Genomic DNA, 24,467 nt, shown 5'->3' with positions numbered 1-24,467 from the left:
GTCCTCAGAGCATGCGCAGACCAGCTGGCTGGTGTGTTTATGGACATATTCAATCAATCCTTATCCCAGTCTGCTGTTCCCACATGCTTCAAGAGGGCCACCATTGTTCCTGTTCCCAAGAAAGCTAAGGTAACTGAGCTAAACGACTACCGCCCCGTAGCACTCACTTCCGTCATCATGAAGTGCTTTCAAAGACTAGTCAAGGACCATATCACCTCCACCCAACCTGACACCCTAGACCCACTCCAATATGCTTACCGCCCGAAAATGTCCACAGACGACGCAATCGCAACCACACTGCACACTGCCCTAACCCATCTGGACAAGAGGAATACCAATGTGAGAATGCCTGTTCATCAACTACAGCTCAGCATTTAACACCATAGTACCCTCCAAACTCGTCATCAAGCTCGAGACCCTGGGTCTCGACCCCGCCCTGTGAAATTGGGTACTGGACTTCCTGACGGGCCGCCCCAGGTGGTGAGGGTAGGTAACAACATCTCCACCCCGCTGATCCTCAACACTGGGGCCCCACAAGGGTGCGTTCTGAGCACTCTCCTGTACTCCCTGTTCACCCACGACTGCGTGGCCATGCACGCCTCCAACTCAATCATCAAGTTTGCGGACGACACTACAGTGGTAGGCTTGATTATCAACAACGACGAGACGGCCTACAGGGAGGAGGTGAGGGCCCTCGGAGTGTGGTGTCAGGAAAAGAACCTCACACTCAACGTCAACAAAACAAAGGAGATGATTGTGGACTTCAGGAAACAGCAGAGGGAGCACACCCCTATCCACATCGACGGGACAGTAGTGGAGAGGGTAGTAAGTTTTAAGTTCCTCAGCGTACACATCATGAACAAACTGAATTGGTCCACCCACACAGACAGCGTTGTGAAGAAGGCGCCGCAGCGCCTCTTCAACCTCAGGAAGCTGAAGAAATTTGGCTTGTCACCAAAAGCACTTACAAACTTCTACAGATGCACAATCGAGAGCATCCCGTCGGGCTGTATCACCGCCTGGTATGGCAACTGCTCCGCCCACAACCGTAAGGCTCTCCAGATGGTAGTGAGGTCTGCACAACGCATCACCGGAGGCAAACTACCTGCCCTCCAGGACACCTACACCACCCGATATCACAGGAAGGCCATAAAGATCATCAAGGACAACAACCACACGAGCCACTGCCTGTTCACCCCGCTATCATCCAGAAGGCGAGGTCAGTACAGGTGCATCGAAGCAGGGACCGAGAGACTGAAAAACAGCTTACATCTCAAGACCATCAGACTATTAAACAGCCACCACTAACATTGAGTTGCTGCTGCCAACATACTGACTCAACTCCAGCCACTTTAATAATGGAAATTGATGGAAATTGATGTAAAAAATGTATCACTAGCCACTTTAAACAATGCCACTTAATATAATGTTTACATACCCTACATTACTCATCTCATATATATATATACTGTACTCTATATCATCTACTGCATCTTGCCATCTTTATGTAATACATGCATCACTAGCCACTTTAAAATATGCCACTTAATATAATGTTTACATACCCTACATTACTCATCTCATATGTATATACTGTACTCGATACCATCTACTGCATCTTGCCTATGCCGTTCTGTACCATCACTCATTCATATATCTTTATGTACATATTCTTTATAGTAGTAGAGTAGTAGTTGTGGAATTGTTAGGTTAGATTACTCGTTGGTTATTACTGCATTATCAGAACTAGAAGCACAAGCATTTCGCTACACTCGCATTAATATCTGCTAACCATGTGTATGTGACAAATAAAATTGGATTTGATTTGAAAATGGTCAAAGACCCCAGCCACCCCAGTCATAGACTGTTCTCTCTACTGCCGCATGGCAAGCGGTACCGGAGTGCCAAGTCTAGGACAAAAAGGCTTCTCAACAGTTTTTACCCCCAAGCCATAAGACTCCTGAACAGGTAACCAGATGGTTACCCAGACTATTTGCATTGTGTGCCACCCCCCAACCCCTCTTTTACGCTGCTGCTACTCTCTGTTTATCATATATGCATAGTCACTTTAACTATACATTCATGTACATACTACCTCAATTGGCCCGACCAACCAGTGCTCCCGCACATTGGCTAACCGGGCTATCTTCATTGTGACCCACCTCCTGCCAACCCCTCTTTTTACGCTACTGTTACTCTCTGTTCATCATATATACATAGTCACTAACCATACAGTGCCTTGCGAAAGTATTCGGCCCCCTTGAACTTTGCGACCTTTTGCCACATTTCAGGCTTCAAACATAAAGATATAAAACTGTATTTTTTGTGAAGAATCAACAACAAGTGGGACATAATCATGAAGTGGAACGACATTTATTGGATATTTCAAACTTTTTTAACAAATCAAAAACAGAAAAATTGGGCGTGCAAAATTATTTAGCCCGTTTAAGTTAATAGTTTGTAGCGCCACCTTTTGCTGCGATTACAGCTGTAAGTCGCTTGGGGTATGTCTCTATCAGTTTTGCACATCGAGAGACCGAAATTTTTTCCCATTCCTCCTGCAAAACAGCTCGAGCTCAGTGAGGTTGGATGGAGAGCATTTGTGAACAGCAGTTTTCAGTTCTTTCCACAGATTCTCGATTGGATTCAGGTCTGGACTTTGACTTGGCCATTCTAACACCTGGATATGTTTATTTTTGAACCATTCCATTGTAGATTTTGCTTTATGTTTTGGATCATTGTCTTGTTGGAAGACAAATCTCCGTCCCAGTCTCAGGTCTTTTGCAGACTCCATCAGGTTTTCTTCCAGAATGGTCCTGTATTTGGCTCCATCCATTTTCCCATCAATTTTAACCATCTTCCCTGTCCCTGCTGAAGAAAAGCAGGCCCAAACCATGATGCTGCCACCACCATATTTGACAGTGGGGATGGTGTGTTCAGCTGTGTTGCTTTTACGCCAAACGTAACGTTTTTGCATTGTTGCCAAAAAGTTCAATTTTGGTTTCATCTGACCAGAGCACCTTCTTCCACATGTTTGGCGTGTCTCCCAGGTGGCTTGTGGCAAACTTTAAACGACACTTTTTATGGATATCTTTAAGAAATGGCTTTCTTCTTGCCACTCTTCCATAAAGGCCAGATTTGTGCAATATACGACTGATTGTTGTCCTATGGACAGAGTCTCCCACCTCAGCTGTAGATCTCTGCAGTTCATCCAGAGTGATCATGGGCCTCTTGGCTGCATCTCTGATCAGTCTTCTCCTTGTATGAGCTGAAAGTTTAGAGGGACGGCCAGGTCTTGGTAGATTTGCAGTGGTCTGATACTCCTTCCATTTCAATATTATCGCTTGCACAGTGCTCCTTGGGATGTTTAAAGCTTGGGAAATCGTTTTGTATCCAAATCCGGCTTTAAACTTCTTCACAACAGTATCTCGGACCTGCCTGGTGTGTTCCTTGTTCTTCATGATGCTCTCTGCGCTTTTAACGGACCTCTGAGACTATCACAGTGCAGGTGCATTTATACGGAGACTTGATTACACACAGGTGGATTGTATTTATCATCATTAGTCATTTAGGTCAACATTAGATCATTCAGAGATCCTCACTGAACTTCTGGAGAGAGTTTGCTGCACTGAAAGTAAAGGGGCTGAATAATTTTGCACGCCCAATTTTTCAGTTTTTGATTTGTTAAAAAAGTTTGAAATATCCAATAAATGTCGTTCCACTTCATGATTGTGTCCCACTTGTTGTTGATTCTTCACAAAAAAATACAGTTTTATATCTTTATGTTTGAAGCCTGAAATGTGGCAAAAGGTCGCAAAGTTCAAGGGGGCCTAATACTTTCGCAAGGCACTGTACCTACATGTACATACTACCTCAATAAGCCTGACTAACAGGTGTCTGTATATAGCCTTGCTACTGTTATTTTCAAATGTCTTTTTACTGTTGTTTAATTTCTTTACTTACCCCCGACACACACACACACACACACACACACACACACACACACACACACACACACACACACACACACACACACACACACACACACACACACACACACACACACACACACACACACACCTTTATTTCGCACAATTGGTTAGAGCCTGTAAGTAAGCATTTCACTGTAAGGTGTATTTGGCGCACGTGACAATAATAAACTTTGATTTGACTGTTTCTCCCTCTGGAGAAGTATTGAGTGTTCTACTGTGGATGATGGCCTATTCTTCCCAGCATTAGGGCCTGTCCTGCACTGCTTCTGCTCTGTTTCACTTGCTGGCCCATACTGCACTCACTGCCCCTGGCGTGCTCACACACTCATGCATGGGGCAGCAGATAGCCTAGTGGTTAGATTGTTGGGCCTGTAACCTAAAGGTTGCTAGATCGAAATAAAATCCGTTGTTCTGCCCCTGAACAAGGCAGTTAACCCACTGTTCCTAGGCTGTTGTAATTAAGAATTTGTTCTTAACTGTTAAATAAAGTTTAAAAAATTAAACCAGAAAGGACATGTTTTCAGCAGAGTAGAACAACCAGTAGCATTCCACACGTCTACTTTAGGGTTAAGTCTGAATGATCAGCATGAAACATAATCGACTACATAGTAAAGCTATTATTACTCTCTACTATCAACACAGACCTATATTTTGAACTATAGCCTAACATCACATCGGGCTGTCTGTAAATGCAGAAAGGAAATGCTTCAAGCCGAAGCCTAGAGTGAAGAGATATGGGCTCAGGCTGTGAATTGATTTATGTAAGTCCATATTCAGAGTTGTTAACTAAAACTATTCCACTGATCAATTTCAGTTATTTACTTTAGCTTGGATAATCAATAATCTACAGGGGTTTACTGCTCGCTGTCCTGATGCGTTGCTTTATTTCCTTTCGTTTTTGTCCTTTCAATTACATCCTTTCAGAATGTATTAATTCACCATAGGAAAGTAGATATCAATAGGTGATAAAAGTAGGTACAGAGTGCAGAAATCACACACAGGGTCACACAGAGGCCTTAAACCGTCACACAAGTCTAAGATAAGCCCTGTAAGCTTTTGATATCAGTTACTGTACAACCCATCACTGCATCACCACACCATGCATTTCTTAATGAGACAGTTAAAAAGAGGTATAAATATAAGCCAACAAAGGCCTCCTTGTATTCTCCCAATGTTATCATTAATTCTAGTCTGAGTCCAATCTTTTTAAGGCCTTGTCTAAAATCACTTAAAAAAAATATATATATATATATATATATTTACCTGGGCTTTTGGATAAATGAGTGTCAGGCTTAGTTTCCCTGGCGTCCTTAGCAATGGTAACGACACACATGTCTGTGGTTAGAAAAAAGAGCAGGAACACAGGGGTTGTTGTCGTCTTTAGTGTGAGAGTGTGAGTCCTGTCCCGCGTAAGGAAGGAGAAAAGGAGATGACAGAGCAGCACTCACTGAGTGAAGGGAGAAACATGAGAGTTCATGCAAAGTGTGCAGTTTGAATAGCACACTTGTCCCTTGCCCTCCTCTCTCTCCCTAGGCCTCTTATCCTCAGCCTGGCAATGACAATTCTACCTGGCAATTTCAGGCTGTATCACATCCGGTTGTGATTGGGAGTCCCATAGGGTGGCGCACAATTGGCCCAGCATTGTCCAGGTTTGGCTGTCATTGTAATTAAGAATTTGTTCTTAACTGACTTGTCTAGTTAGATAAAGGTAACAAAAAATAATATATATATATATCAAATTATTGCTTAGATAGCCAAACAAACACCTTACATAGCTCAGAAAAGGGTTGCAATTAAATTCAAGTGTTAATGAGAATTACACATCTTTCAAATCAAGATAATCCTAACTGAGCAAATCACAGAATACTCACAGTACTCTCTCTCTACTTCCCTCTCTCAACTATCTCCTTCTCTCACTGCAGCTGTGGATAACATGTTAGCCCAGCAGGGAAGTCCTTTGTTCCTCCAGACCTGCATTCGATTAGAGATCCTCCACCTAATCACAATGTGAATAACACCCATCACACATGACTGCAGTGTAACTTCTGAACAAAACCACATGGTTCACCATGTTCACCACTAACAGAGACAATTTAAGAAACATCATGTTGTAAAAAATAGATTCAAATGAAAGATGCTGTTTTTATCTCACCAACCAATTGTCTCAACACCTCAATCACACACACAGCCCTCTGGCTGCAACACCTCTCATCAGTCTCTGCACTTTGTAGGCGACAACACCTCAATCACACACACCGCCCTCTGGCTGCAACACCTCTCATCAGTCTCTGCACTTTGTAGGCTACAACACCTCAATCACACACACGGCCCTCTGGCTACAACACCTCAATCACACACACAGCCCTCTGGCTGCAACACCTCTCATCAGTCTCTGCACTTTGTAGGCTACAACACCTCAATCACACACACCGCCCTCTGGCTGCAACACCTCTCATCAGTCTCTGCACTTTGTAGGCTACAACACCTCAATCACACACACCGCCCTTTGGCTGCAACACCTCAATCACACACACAGCCCTCTGGCTGCAACACCTCTCATCAGTCTCTGCACTTTGTAGGCTACAACACCTCAATCACACACACCGCCCTCTGGCTGCAACACCTCTCATCAGTCTCTGCACTTTGTAGGCTACAACACCTCAATCACACACACCGCCCTTTGGCTGCAACACCTCTCATCAGTCTCTGCACTTTGTAGGCTACAACACCTCAATCACACACACAGCCCTCTGGCTACAACACCTCAATCACACACACAGCCCTCTGGCTGCAACACCTCTCATCAGTCTCTGCACTTTGTAGGCTACAACACCTCAATCACACACACCGCCCTCTGGCTGCAACACCTCTCATCAGTCTCTGCACTTTGTAGGCTACAACACCTCAATCACACACACCGCCCTTTGGCTGCAACACCTCTCATCAGTCTCTGCACTTTGTAGGCTACAACACCTCAATCACACACACGGCCCTCTGGCTACAACACCTCAATCACACACACAGCCCTCTGGCTGCAACACCTCTCATCAGTCTCTGCACTTTGTAGGCGACAACACCTCAATCACACACACCGCCCTCTGGCTGCAACACCTCTCATCAGTCTCTGCACTTTGTAGGCTACAACACTTCAATCACACACACAGCCCTCTGGCTGCAACACCTCTCATCAGTCTATGCACTTTGTAGGCTACAACACCTCAATCACACACACGGCCCTCTGGCTACAACACCTCAATCACACACACAGCCCTCTGGCTGCAACACCTCTCATCAGTCTCTGCACTTTGTAGGCTACAACACCTCAATCACACACACCGCCCTTTGGCTGCAACACCTCTCATCAGTCTCTGCACTTTGTAGGCTACAACACCTCAATCACACACACGGCCCTCTGGCTACAACACCTCAATCACACACACAGCCCTCTGGCTGCAACACCTCTCATCAGTCTCTGCACTTTGTAGGCGACAACACCTCAATCACACACACCGCCCTCTGGCTGCAACACCTCTCATCAGTCTCTGCACTTTGTAGGCTACAACACTTCAATCACACACACAGCCCTCTGGCTGCAACACCTCTCATCAGTCTATGCACTTTGTAGGCTACAACACCTCAATCACACACACGGCCCTCTGGCTACAACACCTCAATCACACACACAGCCCTCTGGCTGCAACACCTCTCATCAGTCTCTACACTTTGTAGGCTACAACACCTCAATCACACACACAGCCCTCTGGCTACAACACCTCAATCACACACACAGCCCTCTGGCTGCAACACCTCTCATCAGTCTCTGCACTTTGTAGGCTACAACACCTCAATCACACACACAGCCCTCTGGCTACAACACCTCAATCACACACACAGCCCTCTGGCTACAACACCTCAATCACACACACAGCCCTCTGGCTACAACACCTCAATCACACACACAGCCCTCTGGCTGCAACACCTCTCATCAGTCTCTGCACTTTGTTGGCTGCAACACCTCTCATCAGTCTCTGCACTTTGTAGGCTGCAACACCTCTCATCAGTCTCTGCACTTTGTAGGCTGCAACACCTCTCATCAGTCTCTGCACTTTGTAGGCGGCAACACCTCTCATCAGTCTCTGCACTTTGTAGGCTGCAACACCTCTCATCAGTCTCTGCACTTTGTTGGCTGCAACACCTCTCATCAGTCTCTGCACTTTGTTGGCTGCAACACCTCTCATCAGTCTCTGCACTTTGTAGGCTGCAACACCTCTCATCAGTCTCTGCACTTTGTTGGCTGCAACACCTCTCATCAGTCTCTGCACTTTGTTGGCTGCAACACATCTCATCAGTCTCTGCACTTTGTTGGCTGCAACACATCTCATCAGTCTCTGCACTTTGTTGGCTGCAACACATCTCATCAGTCTCTGCACTTTGTTGGCTGCAACACCTCTCATCAGTCTCTGCACTTTGTTGGCTGCAACACCTCTCATCAGTCTCTGCACTTTGTTGGCTGCAACACATCTCATCAGTCTCTGCACTTTGTTGGCTGCAACACATCTCATCAGTCTCTGCACTTTGTTGGCTGCAACACCTCTCATCAGTCTCTGCACTTTGTTGAGCCACCGGCTTTCACATGTACAGTGGAAACACATGGTGTGTAAATCCCAATCCCTTGGGCCAGAAGCCTGGCATGTGTGAGACAGTATTGAGAAAGAGAGGGGGGGAAGACAGAGATAGAGAGAGAGGGGTAGAGGGAAAGACAGAGAGAGAGAGGGGGTAGAGGGAAAGACAGAGAGATAGAGGGGGTAGAGGGAAAGACAGAGAGATAGAGGGGGTAGAGGGAAAGACAGAGAGAGAGAGGGGTAGAGGGAAAGACAGAGAGAGAGAGGGGGTAGAGGGAAAGAGAGAGAGAGAGGGGTAGAGGGAAAGACAGAGAGAGAGGGGGGTAGAGGGAAAGACAGAGAGAGAGAGGGGGTAGAGGGAAAGACAGAGAGAGAGGGGGGTAGAGGGAAAGACAGAGAGAGAGGGGGGTAGAGGGAAAGACAGAGAGGGGGGGGGGTAGAGGGAGAGATGGATAGAGAGAGATAAAGAGAGGGATAGAGACATGGCGAAAGAGTGAGAGAGACAGACAGAGAAAATGATCCCGTCCCCAGAAGGATCAGCAACGTGCTGTACTCCCTCTGCTCAATGCTTCTCCTTCCTGAGGGTGACAGAGCCTCTCAGAAATGCCTCACTCAGAATGGCTCTTTCTACTGACTGACTCTAGTTAGCACAGAACAAGGAGATGTAAGAGAGGGAATGTGTTGGAGTATACTGTGTGTATTGATGTGTGAGAGAGAGATTGTGTTATTGATTGTAATGACGTGTGTTAGTGTACTGTATATGTATGTGAATGGTGTGAAAGCGTGTACAGTATGTGTGTTCAGTATGTTTGTGTACAGTATGTGCGTGTTCAGTATGTTTGTGTACAGTATGTGTGTGTACAGTATGTTTGTGTACAGTATGTGTGTGTTCAGTATGTTTGTGTGCAGTATGTGTGTGTTCAGTATGTTTGTGTACAGTATGTGTGTGTACAGTATGTTTGTGTACAGTATGTGTGTGTTCAGTATGTTTGTGTACAGTATGTGTGTGTTCAGTATGTTTGTGTACAGTATGTGTGTGTTCAGTATGTTTGTGTACAGTATGTGTGTGGATATGGACGTGTATATGCGGTGTGTGAGTATAATAGCTTTAGCTGAACTGACCACATGAGAGTGTATGTTGAGCAGGTGTCTACGTGGCAATGAGACCGTGTGTGTGTCTGTGTGTGTGTGTCTGTGTGTGTGCGTGCGTTTGTCTGCATGTGTGTGTCTGTGTGTGTGTGTGTGTGTGCGTGCGTGTATGCGAGTGTGTACATGCGTGTGGGTGTCTGTGTGCGTGTGTGCGTGCGCTGGCACGCAGTAGACAGACTTGAGAGCAGAGCTGCAGATAGGATGAGAGAAGCACGAGGAGCGGCTATGTGCTCTGCAGAAGCAGAGAGAGAGAGATGCCTTTGACAAGGGTACAGCTGCAACACAGAGTGGCAGTGGTATAGCATCACACTGCTGTGTAGCCACCCAACAGCTCCACATCCCTCCTCTGTGACACAGCCCTACACCATGGCTTCATAGCACTGGTTATAGCCATAAGCATAGTGGGACAGCTAACAGCCATAGCTCAATAGCATAACTCAGTGCCATGATAGCGCAATGGGTCGGCTAAAGTGCCGTATAGCTTTTCAGCGTAAACAGCTTGTTGTCATTGTCGAAGCGCATGGATGCGATGCAGCAGTGTAACCCTTTACCTATTTCAACGGCACAATTCGACAGGGCTGCGCACCACTGCAGTAAAATCTTAGGGAACATCGATCTGCCCTTCTGCACAATGTCTGTCTCTTTTACCCAGACCAGGCCAGCGGCGCTGCTGCTGTTGCCTCCTCTCTCTGGGGCTTTGGGAGAAACAAAGGGAAATACAAACAGAAAGGTAAACAGCAGCCTTGGGGTTGTTATTACAGTTATTAGGGTTGCTTAAGGCACTCTATTGAGAGTTAGGGATATAGGATGGAGAAAAGGTATGACATCAAGGCAACTAAAGTAATTGAAGGTATGAATGAGGAAGAAGTCTGAGTCAGTAGTACTACATGTACTGTAGCATGGTGGGTGCGGGGGACAAGAGGGACATAGAATCCATAGATTCAGGTAAGGGCCTCTTCTTGGTTACAGAATATCAGTTGTTATTGACCAATAATGTCTGCAATGCTTCACAATACATGACAACAGGGTTGTTAGTGTAACATTTATCCCTCTCTTTGCTGCCCTCTCTCTTCTCTCCATACACTGATGAAAAATATCTGAAGTTTAGCAACCTCCGGTTTCCATGGTAAAATCCTCTTGGCAAATCAGTAATGAAGGAGACACCATAGACATCAAGAGGCTTGTCCAGACGAGTTTCAGAAGAAAGTTCTTTGTTTCTGGCCATTTTGAGCCTGAAATCGAACCCACAAATGCTGATGCTCCAGATACTCAACTAGTCTAAAGAAGACCAGCTTTATTGCTTCTTTAATCAGAACAACAGTTTTCAGATGTGCTAACATAATTGTAAAAGGGTTTTCTAATGATCAATTAGCCTTTTAAAATGATAAACTTCGATTAGCTAACACAACGTGCCATTGGAACACAGGAGTGATGGTTTCTGATAATGGGCCTATGTACGCCTATGTAGATATTCCGTTAAAAGCCAGCCGTTTCCAACTACAATAGTCATTTACAACATTAACAATGTCTACACTGTATTTCTGATCAATTTAGGTTATTTTAATGGACAAAAAATGTGCTTTTCTTTCAAAAACAAGGACATTTCTAAGTGAACCCAAACGTTTGAACGGTAGTGTACATACACTGAAGTATGATGGTCAAATGATGCGGTCTGTCACCATACTGCAAGTATTTTCATTTTTTAATTTTAAGGGGTGGATCAGCTTAATATTTAGCAAGTCTTACCATATGCACGTATATATGATCTATAAAACCGAGAGCGACAACATCAGCTTTAATATAACAGTTGGAGTGAAAAAGATAAAAGGATAGGCTAGAGAAAGAAAGATAGAAGGGATGAAAAAATAACATGAAGTTGAAGTCTAGATGTGAAGAGTAGCAGAAGAGAGATGGTTGGATTGTGGGACAGAGCATGAGACACACAACGCAGCAGTCACATGACCAGCAGGGTTATCGTTACCCTACTGACCACTAGTGAGGTAATAGGCTTCCATCGTGTGCCATGCAATGACAACGAAAACAAACAAATAGGCTTTTTTTCTCTCACTGGACATCTCACAATGGCACAGTGATGTGAGGCTGACACTTCATGTGGAAACCGGTTTTCATGTTACCTACTGCAGCACACCACCCTGCATTCTACTGCTGGCTTGCCTCTGAAGTTAAGGCCAGTTGGTCCCTGGATGGGACACCAGATGATGCAGAACATGGTGTTGGAGGACCAGTAGTAGGCACTCTTTGCTCTGGTCTAAAAAATATCCCAATGCCCTAGGGCAGTGTTTGGGGATGTTGCCCTGTGTCGGGTGCTGTCCATCGGATGGGACATTAAACGGGTGTTCTGATTCTCTGTGGTCACTAAAGATTCCGTGGTGCTTATAGTAAGAGTAGGAGTGTTAACCCCGGTGTTCTGGCTAAATTCCCCAGCTGGCGTCATACCATCATGGCCACCTAATCATCCCCAGCTTCTAATTGGCTCATTCATCCCCTGTAACTATTCCCCAGGTCGTTGCTGTAAATGAGAATGTGTTCTCTGTCAATTTACCTGGTAAATTATTTTCATCCTATGAACTTGGAGGATACAGTATACAGTATTACATTATCTATTTACCAGGAAGAAATGTAAAATGCAGTTTTGTTCAAATATGATTTCATGTTTTTGTTTTGAGAGCATTATACGATCCTGCTATTTGTTGATTAGAGTCAAGAGCAAGCTAACAGTGCTTCTATCATTGTGTACTGTGCATACATTAATGTTAATTAGTGTTAGATGATCTTGAATGATGTTTAAAGAGCAATAATGTCCGTTTCTGTGCATAAGAATGCAGTCTTACCTTGCTGCTGTCGTATCTGTGTGCAAAGATATCTCTATGTGAGTGGTGTGTATGTGTGGCTGTTCCACCCTCCTGCTGTGTCACAGTAACACCATCCCTACCATGATGCATGCTGGTGGAAGCATCATGCTATTGGTATGCTTTTCAGCGACAGGGACTGGGAGACAGGTAAGGATAGAGGGAACAATGAATAGGGCCAAATACAGGCAAATCATTGATGAAAACCAGCTTCAGAGTGCAACAAAACGTAGACTGGGGCGAAGATTTACATTCCAACAGTAAAAATGACCCCAGAGCATACAGCCAAAGCAATGCTGGAATGACTTCAGAACAAGAATGTGAAAGTCCTTGAGTGGCACAGCCAAAGCCCAGACTTGAATCCAATTACAAATCTGTGGAAAGACTTGAAGATTGCTGCTCACTGCAGTGTCCCATCTAACTTAACAGCTGCTTGAGAATATCTGCAAGGAAGAATGGGAGAAAATCCCCAAATCCAGATGTGCAAATCTGAAACAGTCATACCTAAGACGACTCAAAGCTGTAATCGGATCCAAAGCTGTATCTACAAAGTATTGACTCAGGAGTTTGAATAGTTATGTAAATGAGATATTTCTGAGTTTCATTTTCAATAAATTTGCTAACATTTCTAAAAACATGTTTTCACTTTGTCATTATGTGTAGACATGTGAGAGAGAAAAAAATGATTGAATTCAGGTTGTAACACAACAAAATGTGGAATAAGTCAAGGGGTATGAATACTTTCTGAAGGCACTGTAAATGTGTGAGTGGGCAGGAGAAAGTGTCTCTGAGGAGAGGGAGGGGTGGTCTTTTGGCCTGTGACAGGCTAGATGCCGTGTGTTCTGCTGTGTCTGTTGCTGAAGAGGCACAAAGTGATACTTTGTTTCTTAGCCAGATCAGCCAGTGCAGGGTGAGAACAATATTTGCTACATGTAGCCTGCCTCACCATAGATGCCAAGGGTTACAGACCCACATGTATAAATAAACAACATAGCAATACTATATGTCTTTGACAAATTATGTTTCTGTCTAGCAAGAGACGACTTGACTGTACAATCTGAGAAACAACAAGCACTTTGGTCAAAGGCAGAGGACCTTACACCTTCGCAAGGTAGTTACTGGAACTTTGGTTTTCCTTGATATTTGCTTTAAAGCAGTATCCAAATCCATAGGATGTAGTGATCACCAAAAAAAACAAAGTTCCAAAGACTGGGCCTAATATAGTGTATAAGAGGTCATACAAGAAGTTCTGTAGTGATTCATATGTTGATGATGTAAAGAATATTTGCTGGTCTTTGGTGTGTAATGAGGAGCAACCAGATGCTACACTTGACGCATTTATGAAACTACTTATTCCAGCTACTAATAAGCATGCACCCATTAAGAAAATGACTGTAAAAACTGTTAAATCCCCTTGGATTGATGAGGAATTTAAAAATTGTATGGTTGAGAGGGATGAGGCAAAAGGAATGGCAAATAAGTCTGGCAGCCCAACTGATTGGCAAACGTACTGCAAATTAAGAAATCATGTGACTAAGCTAAATAAAAATTAAAATAAACTACACTATGAATCAAAGATAAATTATACAAAGAATTATAGTAAAATGCTTTGGGGCCAACTTGGCTCCTTTATTTATTGAATCAGATGGCTCATTCATCACAAAGCCCACTGATATTGCAAACTACTTTAATGACTTTTTCATTGGCAAGATAAGCAAACTTAGGGATGACATGCCAGCAACAAACGCTGACACTACACATCCAAGTATATCGGACCAAATTATGAAAGACAAGAATTGTACTTTTGAATTCTGTAAAGTCAGTGTGGAAGAGGTGAAAAAATTGTTGTTGTCTATCAACAATGACCATCTAGATAGAAAATGACTGAGGATAATAGCAGACGATATTGCCAAACCTATTTGCCACATCTTCAATTTAAGCCTACTAGGGAGCGTGTGCTCTCAGGCCTGGAGGGAAGCTAAAGTCATTCCGCTACCCAAGAATAGTAAAGCCCCCTTTACTGGCTCAAATAGCCGACCAATCAGCCTGTTACCAACCCTTAGTAAACTTCTGGGAAAAAATGTGTTTGACCAGATACAATGCTATTTTACAGTAAACAAATCGAAAACCGATTTTCAGCATGCTTATAGGAAAGGACACTCAACAAGCACAGACTTACACAAATTACTGATGATTGGCTGAGAGAAATTGATGATAAAATGATTGGGGGTGCTATCTTGTTAGACTTCAGTGCAGCTTTTGACATTATTGATCATAGTCTGCTGCTGGAAAAATGTATGTGTTATAGCTTTACACCCTGTGCTACAATGTGGATAAAGAGTTACTTGTCTAACAGAACACAGAGGGTGTTCTTTAATGGAAGCCTATCAAATATAATCCATTTAGAATCAGGAATTCCCCAGGGTAGCTGTTTAGAACCCTTGCTCTTTTCAATTTTTACTAACTTTCATGCCACTCACTTTTAGTAAAGCCAGAGTGTCTATCTATGGGGATAACTCAACACTACACTCGTCAATTACTACAGCGACTGAAATGACTGCAACACTCAACAAAGAGCTGCAGTTAGTTTCAGAGTGGGTGGCAAGGAATAAGTTAGCCCTAAATATTTCTAAAACTAAACGCATTGTATTTGGAACAGAACACTCACTAAACCCTAAACTTCAACTAAATCTTGTAAGAAATAATGTGGAAATTGAGCAAGATGAGATGACTAAACTGCTTAAGTAACTCTAGATTGTTGACTGTCATGGTCAAGACATATTGATGCAGTAGTAGTTAAGATGGGGAGAAGTCTGTCTATAATAAAGCGATGCTCTGCCTTCTTAACAACACTATCAACCAGGCAGGTCGTACAGGCCCTAGTTTTGTCGCACCTTGACTACTGTTCAGTCGTGTGGTCAGGTGCCACAAAAAAGGACTTAGGAAAATTGTATGGATGTACACAAAGAGCTAATATTAATAATATGCATGTCAATCTCTCCTGGCTCAAAGTGGAGGAGAGATTGACTTCATCACTACTTTTATTAATGAGAGGTATTGACATGTTGAATGCACCGAGTTGTCTGTCTAAACAACTGGCACACAGCTCGGACACCCATGCATACCCCACAAGACATGCCACAAGAGGCCTCTTCACTGTCATGTACTGTCATGTTGTCTTGTCTCTGTCCTTTCCCTTCACCCTGTCTCCCTCTGCTGGTCGTGTCAGGTTACCTTTTCTCCCCCGCTTTCCCCCAGCTGTCCCTTGTCTCCTCTAACTACCCAGTCACCCCGTTCCCCACCTGTTCCCTTTTTCCCTCTGATTAGGTCCCTATATCTCTCTCTGTTTCTGCTCCTGTCCTTGTCGGATTCTTGTTTGTTTGTTTGTGTCATTCATGCCTGAACCAGACCATCGTCGTGTTCCTGTAACCTTGTCCTGTCCTGTCGGAATCTGCCTGTCCGTCTGAGCCTACGTTTTGTTTTGTAATTAAAGATACTCTGTTTTGTTAATTCGCTTTTGGGTCCTCATTCACGCACCGTAACAGAAGAATCCGACCAAGAATGGACCCAGCGACTTCGGATCCTCTCCACTCAGCCGTCGAGATCCAGGGAGCGATGCTAGGCAGACACGAGCAGGAATTGTCTGCTGCTCGACATGCCGTTGAGACCCTGGCCACCCAAGTCTCCAACCTCACAGAACAGGTTCACCATCTCCGCCTCGATCCACCGGCCACTTCCAGGGCTTTCGAATCTCCGGAGCCCAGAATCAATAACCCGCCGTGTTACTCTGGGGAGCCCACTGAATGCCGCTCGTTCCTCACCCAGTGTGATATTGTGTTTTCTCTCCAGCCCAACACTTACGCCAGGAGCACTGCTCGTGTCGCCTACGTCATATCTCTCCTTACTGGACGGGCTCGTGAGTGGGGCACGGCAATCTGGGAGGCAAGGGCTGAGTGTACTAACCAGTATCAGGACTTTAAGGAGGAGATGATACGGGTTTTTGATCGATCTGTTTTTGGGGAGGAGGCTTCCAGGGCCCTGTCTTCCCTATGTCAAGGCAATCGATCCATAACAGACTACTCTATTGAGTTTCGCACTCTTGCTGCCTCCAGTGGCTGGAACGAGCCGGCTTTGCTCGCTCGTCTTCTGGAGGGTCTCCGCGCAGAGGTAAAGGATGAGATTCTCTCCCGGGAGGTTCCTTCCAGCGTGGATTCCTTGATTGAACTCGCTATTCGCATTGAGCGACGGGTTGATCTTCGTCACCGAGCTCGTGGAAAGGAGCTCGCGTTCTCCGTTGCCCCCCTCTCCGCATCACTACCATCTTCCTCTGCCGGCTCGGGAGCTGAGCCTATGCAGCTGGGAGGTATCCGCATCTCGACTAAGGAGAGGGAACGGAGAATCACCAACCGCCTCTGTCTCTATTGCGGTTCTGCTGGTCATTTTGTCACTTCATGTCCAGTAAAAGCCAGAGCTCATCAGTAAGCGGAGGGCTACTGGTGAGCGCTACTACTCCTGTCTCTCCTTCAAGATCCTGCACTACCTTGTCGGTCCATCTACGCTGGACCGGTTCGTCAGCTTCCTGCAGTGCCTTAATAGACTCTGGGGCGGAGGGCTGTTTTATGGACGAGACCTGGGCTCGGGAACATGACATTCCTCTCAGACAGTTAAGGGAGTCCACGGCCTTGTTCGCCCTGGATGGTAGTCCTCTCCCCAGGATTCAGCGTGAGACGCTACCTTTAACCCTCACTGTTTCTGGTAATCATAGCGAAACCATTTCTTTTTTGATTTTTCGTTCACCTTTTACACCTGTTGTTTTGGGCCATCCCTGGCTAGTTTGTCATAATCCTTCCATTAATTGGTCTAGTAATTCTATCCTCTCCTGGAACGTCTCTTGTCATGTGAAATGTTTAATGTCTGCTATCCCTCCTGTTTCCTCTGTTTCTTCTTCACAGGAGGAGCCTGGTGATTTGACAGGGGTGCCGGAGGAATATCACGATCTGCGCACGGTGTTCAGTCGGTCCAGGGCCACCTCTCTTCCTCCACACCGGTCGTATGATTGTAGTATTGATCTCCTTCCGGGAACCACTCCCCCCCGGGGTAGACTATACTCTCTGTCGGCTCCCGAACGTAAGGCTCTCGAGGATTATTTGTCTGTAGCTCTTGACGCCGGTACCATAGTCCCCTCCTCCTCTCCCGCCGGAGCGGGGTTTTTTTTTGTCAAGAAGAAGGACGGGTCTCTGCGCCCCTGCATAGATTATCGAGGGCTGAATGACATAACAGTTAAGAATCGTTATCCGCTTCCTCTTATGTCTTCAGCCTTCGAGATCCTGCAGGGAGCCAGGTTTTTCACTAAGTTGGACCTTCGTAACGCTTACCATCTCGTGCGCATCAGGGAGGGGGACGAGTGGAAGACGGCGTTTAACACTCCGTTAGGGCACTTTGAATACCGGGTTCTTCCTTTCGGCCTCGCTAACGCTCCAGCTGTCTTTCAGGCATTAGTCAATGATGTCCTGAGAGACATGCTGAACATCTTTGTTTTCGTTTACCTTGACGATATCCTGATTTTTTCACCGTCACTCCAGATTCATCTTCAGCACGTTCGACGTGTCCTCCAGCGCCTTTTAGAGAATTGTCTTTTTGTGAAGGCTGAGAAGTGCACTTTTCATGCCTCCTCCGTCACATTTCTCGGTTCTGTTATTTCCGCTGAAGGCATTAAGATGGATCCCGCTAAGGTCCAAGCTGTCATTGATTGGCCCGCTCCTAAGTCACGCGTCGAGCTGCAGCGCTTTCTCGGCTTCGCGAACTTCTATCGTCGTTTCATCCGAAATTTCGGTCAGGTGGCAGCTCCTCTCACAGCCCTTACTTCTGTCAAGACGTGCTTTAAGTGGTCCGTTTCCGCCCAGGGAGCTTTTGATCTCCTCAAGAATCGTTTTACATCCGCTCCTATCCTTGTTACACCTGACGTCTCTAGACAGTTCGTTGTCGAGGTTGACGCGTCAGAGGTGGGCGTGGGAGCCATTCTTTCTCAGCGCTCCCTCTCTGACGACAAGGTCCACCCATGCGCGTATTTTTCTCATCGCCTGTCCCCGTCGGAACGTAACTATGATGTGGGAAACCGCGAACTGCTCGCCATCCGGTTAGCCCTAGGCGAATGGCGACAGTGGTTGGAGGGGGCGACCGTTCCTTTTGTCGTTTGGACTGACCATAGGAACCTTGAGTACATCCGTTCTGCCAAACGACTTAATGCGCGTCAGGCGCGTTGGGCGCTGTTTTTCGCTCGTTTCGAGTTCGTGATTTCTTATCGTCCGGGCTCTAAGAACACCAAGCCTGATGCTTTATCTCGTCTCTTCAGTTCTTCAGTAGCCTCCACTGACCCCGAGGGGATTCTCCCTGAGGGGCGTGTTGTCGGGTTGACTGTCTGGGGAATTGAGAGGCAGGTAAAGCAAGCGCTCACTCACACTCCGTCGCCGCGCGCTTGTCCTAGGAACCTTCTTTTCGTTCCCGTTCCTACTCGTCTGGCCGTTCTTCAGTGGGCTCACTCTGCCAAGTTAGCCGGCCACCCTGGCGTTCGGGGTACGCTTGCTTCCATTCGCCAGCGTTTTTGGTGGCCCACCCGGGAGCATGACACGCGTCGTTTCGTGGCTGCTTGTTCGGTCTGCGCGCAGACTAAGTCCGGTAACTCCCCTCCTGCCGGCCGTCTCAGGCCGCTTCCCATTCCCTCTCGACCGTGGTCTCACATCGCCTTAGATTTTGTCACCGGACTGCCTTCGTCAGCGGGGAAGACTGTTATTCTTACGGTTGTCGATAGGTTCTCTAAGGCGGCTCATTTCATTCCCCTTGCTAAGCTTCCTTCTGCTAAAGAGACGGCACAAATCATCATCGAGAATGTTTTCAGAATTCATGGCCTTCCGTCAGACGTCGTTTCGGACAGAGGTCCGCAATTCACGTCTCAATTTTGGAGGGAGTTTTGCCGTTTGATTGGGGCTTCCGTCAGTCTCTCTCCCGGCTTTCACCCCCAGTCTAACGGTCAAGCAGAACGGGCCAATCAGACTATTGGTCGCATCTTACGCAGTCTTTCTTTTCGCAACCCTGCGTCTTGGTCAGAACAGCTCCCCTGGGCAGAATACGCCCACAACTCGCTTCCTTCGTCTGCAACCGGGCTATCTCCTTTTCAGAGTAGCCTCGGGTACCAGCCTCCGCTGTTCTCATCTCAGTTCGCCGAGTCCAGCGTCCCCTCCGCTCAGGCTTTTGTCCAACGTTGCGAGCGCACCTGGAAGAGGGTCAGGTCTGCACTTTGCCGTTATAGGACGCAGACTGTGAGGGCTGCTAATAAGCGTAGAACTAAGAGTCCTAGATATTGTCGCGGTCAGAGAGTTTGGCTCTCCACTCAGAACCTTCCCCTTAAGACGGCGTCTCGCAAGTTGACCCCGCGGTTCATTGGTCCGTTCCGTATTTCTCGGGTCATTAATCCTGTCGCAGTTCGACTTCTTCTTCCGCGATACCTTCGTCGCGTCCACCCGGTCTTCCATGTCTCTTGTGTTAAGCCCGTTCTTCGCGCCCCCGCTCGTCTTCCCCCCCCCCCCCCCCATCCTTGTCGAGGGCGCACCCATCTACAGGGTCCGCAGGATTTTGGACATGCGTCCTCGGGGCCGTGGTCACCAGTACCTTGTTGATTGGGAGGGGTACGGTCCGGAGGAGAGGAGTTGGGTTCCCTCTCGGGACGTGCTGGACCGTGCGCTGATCGAGGATTTCCTCCGTTGCCGCCAGGTTTCCTCCTCGAGTGCGCCAGGAGGCGCTCGGTGAGTGGGGGGGTACTGTCATGTACTGTCATGTTGTCTTGTCTCTGTCCTTTCCCTTCACCCTGTCTCCCTCTGCTGGTCGTGTCAGGTTACCTTTTCTCCCCCGCTTTCCCCCAGCTGTCCCTTGTCTCCTCTAACTACCCAGTCACCCCGTTCCCCACCTGTTCCCTTTTTCCCTCTGATTAGGTCCCTATATCTCTCTCTGTTTCTGCTCCTGTCCTTGTCGGATTCTTGTTTGTTTGTTTGTGTCATTCATGCCTGAACCAGACCATCGTCGTGTTCCTGTAACCTTGTCCTGTCCTGTCGGAATCTGCCTGTCCGTCTGAGCCTACGTTTTGTTTTGTAATTAAAGATACTCTGTTTTGTTAATTCGCTTTTGGGTCCTCATTCACGCACCGTAACATTCACAGTCCCCAGAACAGACTATGGGAGGCACACAGTACTACATAGAGCCATGACTACATGGAACTCTATTCCACATTAAGTAACTGACGCAAGCAGTAAAATTGGATTTAAAAACAAATTAAAAAAACACCTTATGGAACAGGGGGGACTGTGAAGCAACACAAACATTAGCACAAACACATGCATACACACACACGCACTATACATACACATGAATTTAGCACTGTAGATATGTGGTAGTGGTGGAGTAGGGGCCTGACGGCACATAGTCTGTTGTGAAATCTGTGAATGTATTGTAATGTTTTTAAAATTGTATAAACTGCCTTAATTTTGCTGGACCCCAGGAAGAGTAGCTGCTGGGGATCCATAATAAATACAAATACAATTGATCAACTACCTACCCAACCATCCATCCAAGCAGGGATATAATTATTCTTGCCAAAGCACTTTGGTCTTATTTAAGACATGGACCTAGGCACTCTAAGGTCATTTAGGGTTCGATGTACACTACCGTTCAAATGTTTGGGGTCACTTAGAAATGTCTTGGTTTTTGAAAGAAAAGCACATTTTTTGTCCATTAAAATAACATTAAATTGATCAAAAATATAGAGTAAACAATGTTAATGTTGTAAATGACTCTTGTAGCTGGAAACGGCTGATTTTTAATGGAATATCTACATAGGCGTGCAGAGACCCATTATCAGCAACCATCACTCCTGTGTTCCAATGGCACATTGTGTTAGCTAATCCAAGTTTATAATTTTAAAAGGCTAATTGACCATTAGAAAACCCTTTTGCAATTATGTTAGCACAGCTGAAAACTGTTGTTCTGATTAAAGAAGCACTAAACCTGGCCTTTAGACTAGTTGAGTATCTGGAGCGTCAGCACTTGTCGGTTCGATTACAGGCTCAAAATTGCCAGAAACAAATGACTTTCTTCTGAAACTCGTCAGTCTATACTTGTTCTGAGAAATGATGGCTATTCCATGCAATAAATTGCTAAGAAACTGAAGATCTTTCACAACCGTGTGTACTACTCCCTTCACAGAACAGCGCAAACTGGTTCTAACCAGAATAGAAAGAGTGGGAAGCCCCGTTGCACAACTGAGCAAGAGGACAAGTACATTAGATGTCTAGTTTGAGAAACAGACGCCTCACAAGTCCTCAACTAGCAGCTTCATTAAATAATACCCGCAAAACACCAGTCTCAACGTCAACAGTGAAGAGGCAACTCCGGGATGCTGGCCTTCTAGGCAGAGTTGCAAAGAAAAATACATATCTCAGACTGGCCAATAAAAAGAAAAGATTAAGATGGGCAAAATAACACAGACACTGGACAGAGGAACTCTGCCTAGAAGGACAACATTCATTTCTCAGAGCAAGAACAGACAAACAAGTCTCAGAAGAAAGTTATTTGTTTCTGGCCATTTTGAGCCTGTAATCGAACCCATAAGTACTGATGCTCCAGATACTCAACTAGTATAAAGAAGGCCAGATGTATTGCTTCTTCAATCAGCACAACGGTTTTCAGCTGTGCTAACGTGATTGCAAAAGGGTTTTCTAATGATCAATTAGCCTTTTAAAATTATAAATATAGTATTTGGTAGCATTGCCTTTAAATTGTTTAACTTGGGTCAAAAGTTTCAGGTAGCCTTCCACAACCTTCCCACAATAAGCTGGGTGAATTTTGGCCCATTCCTCCTGACAGAGCTGGTGTAACTGGGTCAGGTTTGTAGGCCTCCTTGCTCACACACGCCTTTTCAGTTCTGCCCACAAATTTTCTATAGGATTGAGGTCAGGGCTTTGTGATGGCCACTCCAATACCTTGACTTCGTTGTCCTTTGGAAGTATGCTTTTGGGATCATTATCCATTTGGAAGACCCATTTGCGACCAAGCTTAAAACTTCCTGACTAATGTCTTGAGATGTTGCTTCAATATATCCACATAATTTTCCATCCTCATGATGCCATCTATTTTGTGAAGTGCACCAGTCCCTCCTGCACCAAAGCACCACAACATGATGCTGCCACCCCCGTGCTTCACGGTTGGGATAATGTTTTTCAGCTTGCAAGCCTCCCCCTTTTTCCTCCAAACATAACAATGGTCATTATGGCCAAAGAGTTCTATTTTTGTTTCATCAGATCAGAGGACATTTCTCCAAAAAGTACGATCTTTGTCCCCATGTGCAGTTGCAAACCGTAGTCTGGCTTTTTATGGCGGTTTTGGAGCAGTAGCTTCTTCCTTGCTGAGTGGCATTTCAGGTTATGTCGATATAGGACTCATTTTACTGTGGATATAGATACTTTTGTAACTGTTTCCTCCAGCGTCTTCACAAGGTCCTTTGCTGTTGTTCTGGGATTGATTTGCACTTTTCGCACCAAAGTACATTCATCTCTAGGAGACAGAACGTGTCTCGTTCCTGAGCGGTATGATGGCTGTGTGGTCCCATGGTGTTTATACTGTGCGTACTATTGTTTGTACAGATGAGCGTGGTACCTTCAGGCGTTTGGAAATTGCTCCCAAGGATGAACCAAACTTGTGGAGGTCTACAATTGTTTTTCTGAGGTCTTGGTTGATTTCTTTTGATTTTCCCATGATGTCAAGCAAAGAGGCACTGAGTTTGAAGGTAGGCCTTAAAATTGATCCACAGATACACCTCCAATTGACTCAAATGATGTCAGTTGGCCTATCAGAAGCTCCTAAAGCCATGACATAATTTTCTGGAATTTTCCAAGCTGTTTAAAGGCACAGTCAATTTAGTGTATGAAATAATCTGTCTGTAAACAATTGTTCGAAAAATGACTTGTGTCATGCACAAAGTAGATGTCCTAACCGACTTGCCAAAACGATAGTTTGTTAACAAGAACTTTGTGGAGTAGTTGAGAAACGTGTTTTAATGAATCCAACCTAAGTGTTTGTAAACTTCTGACTTCAACTGTATGTAGACATTCCATAAAAAACTGCCGTTTCCAGCTACAATAGTGATTTACAACATTAACATTAACAATGTCTACACTGTATTTCTGATAAATTGTATGTTATTTTAATGGACATTTTTTTTTTGCTTTTATTTAAAAAACAAGGACATTTCTAAGTGACCCCAAACTTTTGAAAGGTAGTATATGTGCTATGAGATATGAAACTCTCTCAGAGGCCTAATGTCAACATGCTCCCCTCCCTGGCTTGGATACATAAACATGGCTGGCCATTTAAAATTATGTTTTTCTACAGGCTACATCACACATAAAGGTATGGGGCCTTACTGGATCATCATATTGCTTACTCTGCAATGTGTAAGCTAATGAGTTACTCAAAATAAGCCAACCATAACTGATAGGAACACAACTCGGCATTACCCAACCGAGATACAGTGTATTTACTGCAGATAACAGCTCTGAATGTCAATTTCTGGCTAAATTAAATTATTCATGTTCTCTATATTAAGATCAAAAGAAAAATTGCAATTTATAACGGTACATGCTGCATTGAAGAAATCGAGGCCAAAACCATTGGCTGAAACTCAACAAACCTGCGTTTATGCGCCTTCCGTGTTACAAGGTTTGAGACAATGATTTCTGTTTTCAGACATTCCATCTGATATCTGGGGATACGAGTAGAAACAATATTGC

At 45.3% G+C, this 24,467-nt stretch overlaps 1 protein-coding gene across 1 annotated transcript in view; it reads right to left on the bottom strand.

Moving 5' to 3' along the window:
- The window catches only part of LOC110523005 (capping protein inhibiting regulator of actin dynamics), a 45,789-nt gene that overhangs the window by 20,627 nt on the left and 695 nt on the right, over positions 1-24,467 (bottom strand). The window lies entirely within an intron of this gene.

This window comes from Oncorhynchus mykiss, chromosome 5 (genome assembly GCF_013265735.2).
Source record: "Oncorhynchus mykiss isolate Arlee chromosome 5, USDA_OmykA_1.1, whole genome shotgun sequence".
Lineage (NCBI taxonomy): Eukaryota > Metazoa > Chordata > Actinopteri > Salmoniformes > Salmonidae > Oncorhynchus > Oncorhynchus mykiss.
Note: the sequence above shows the minus strand (reverse complement) of the source record. Positions and strands in the feature narration are given on the sequence as shown.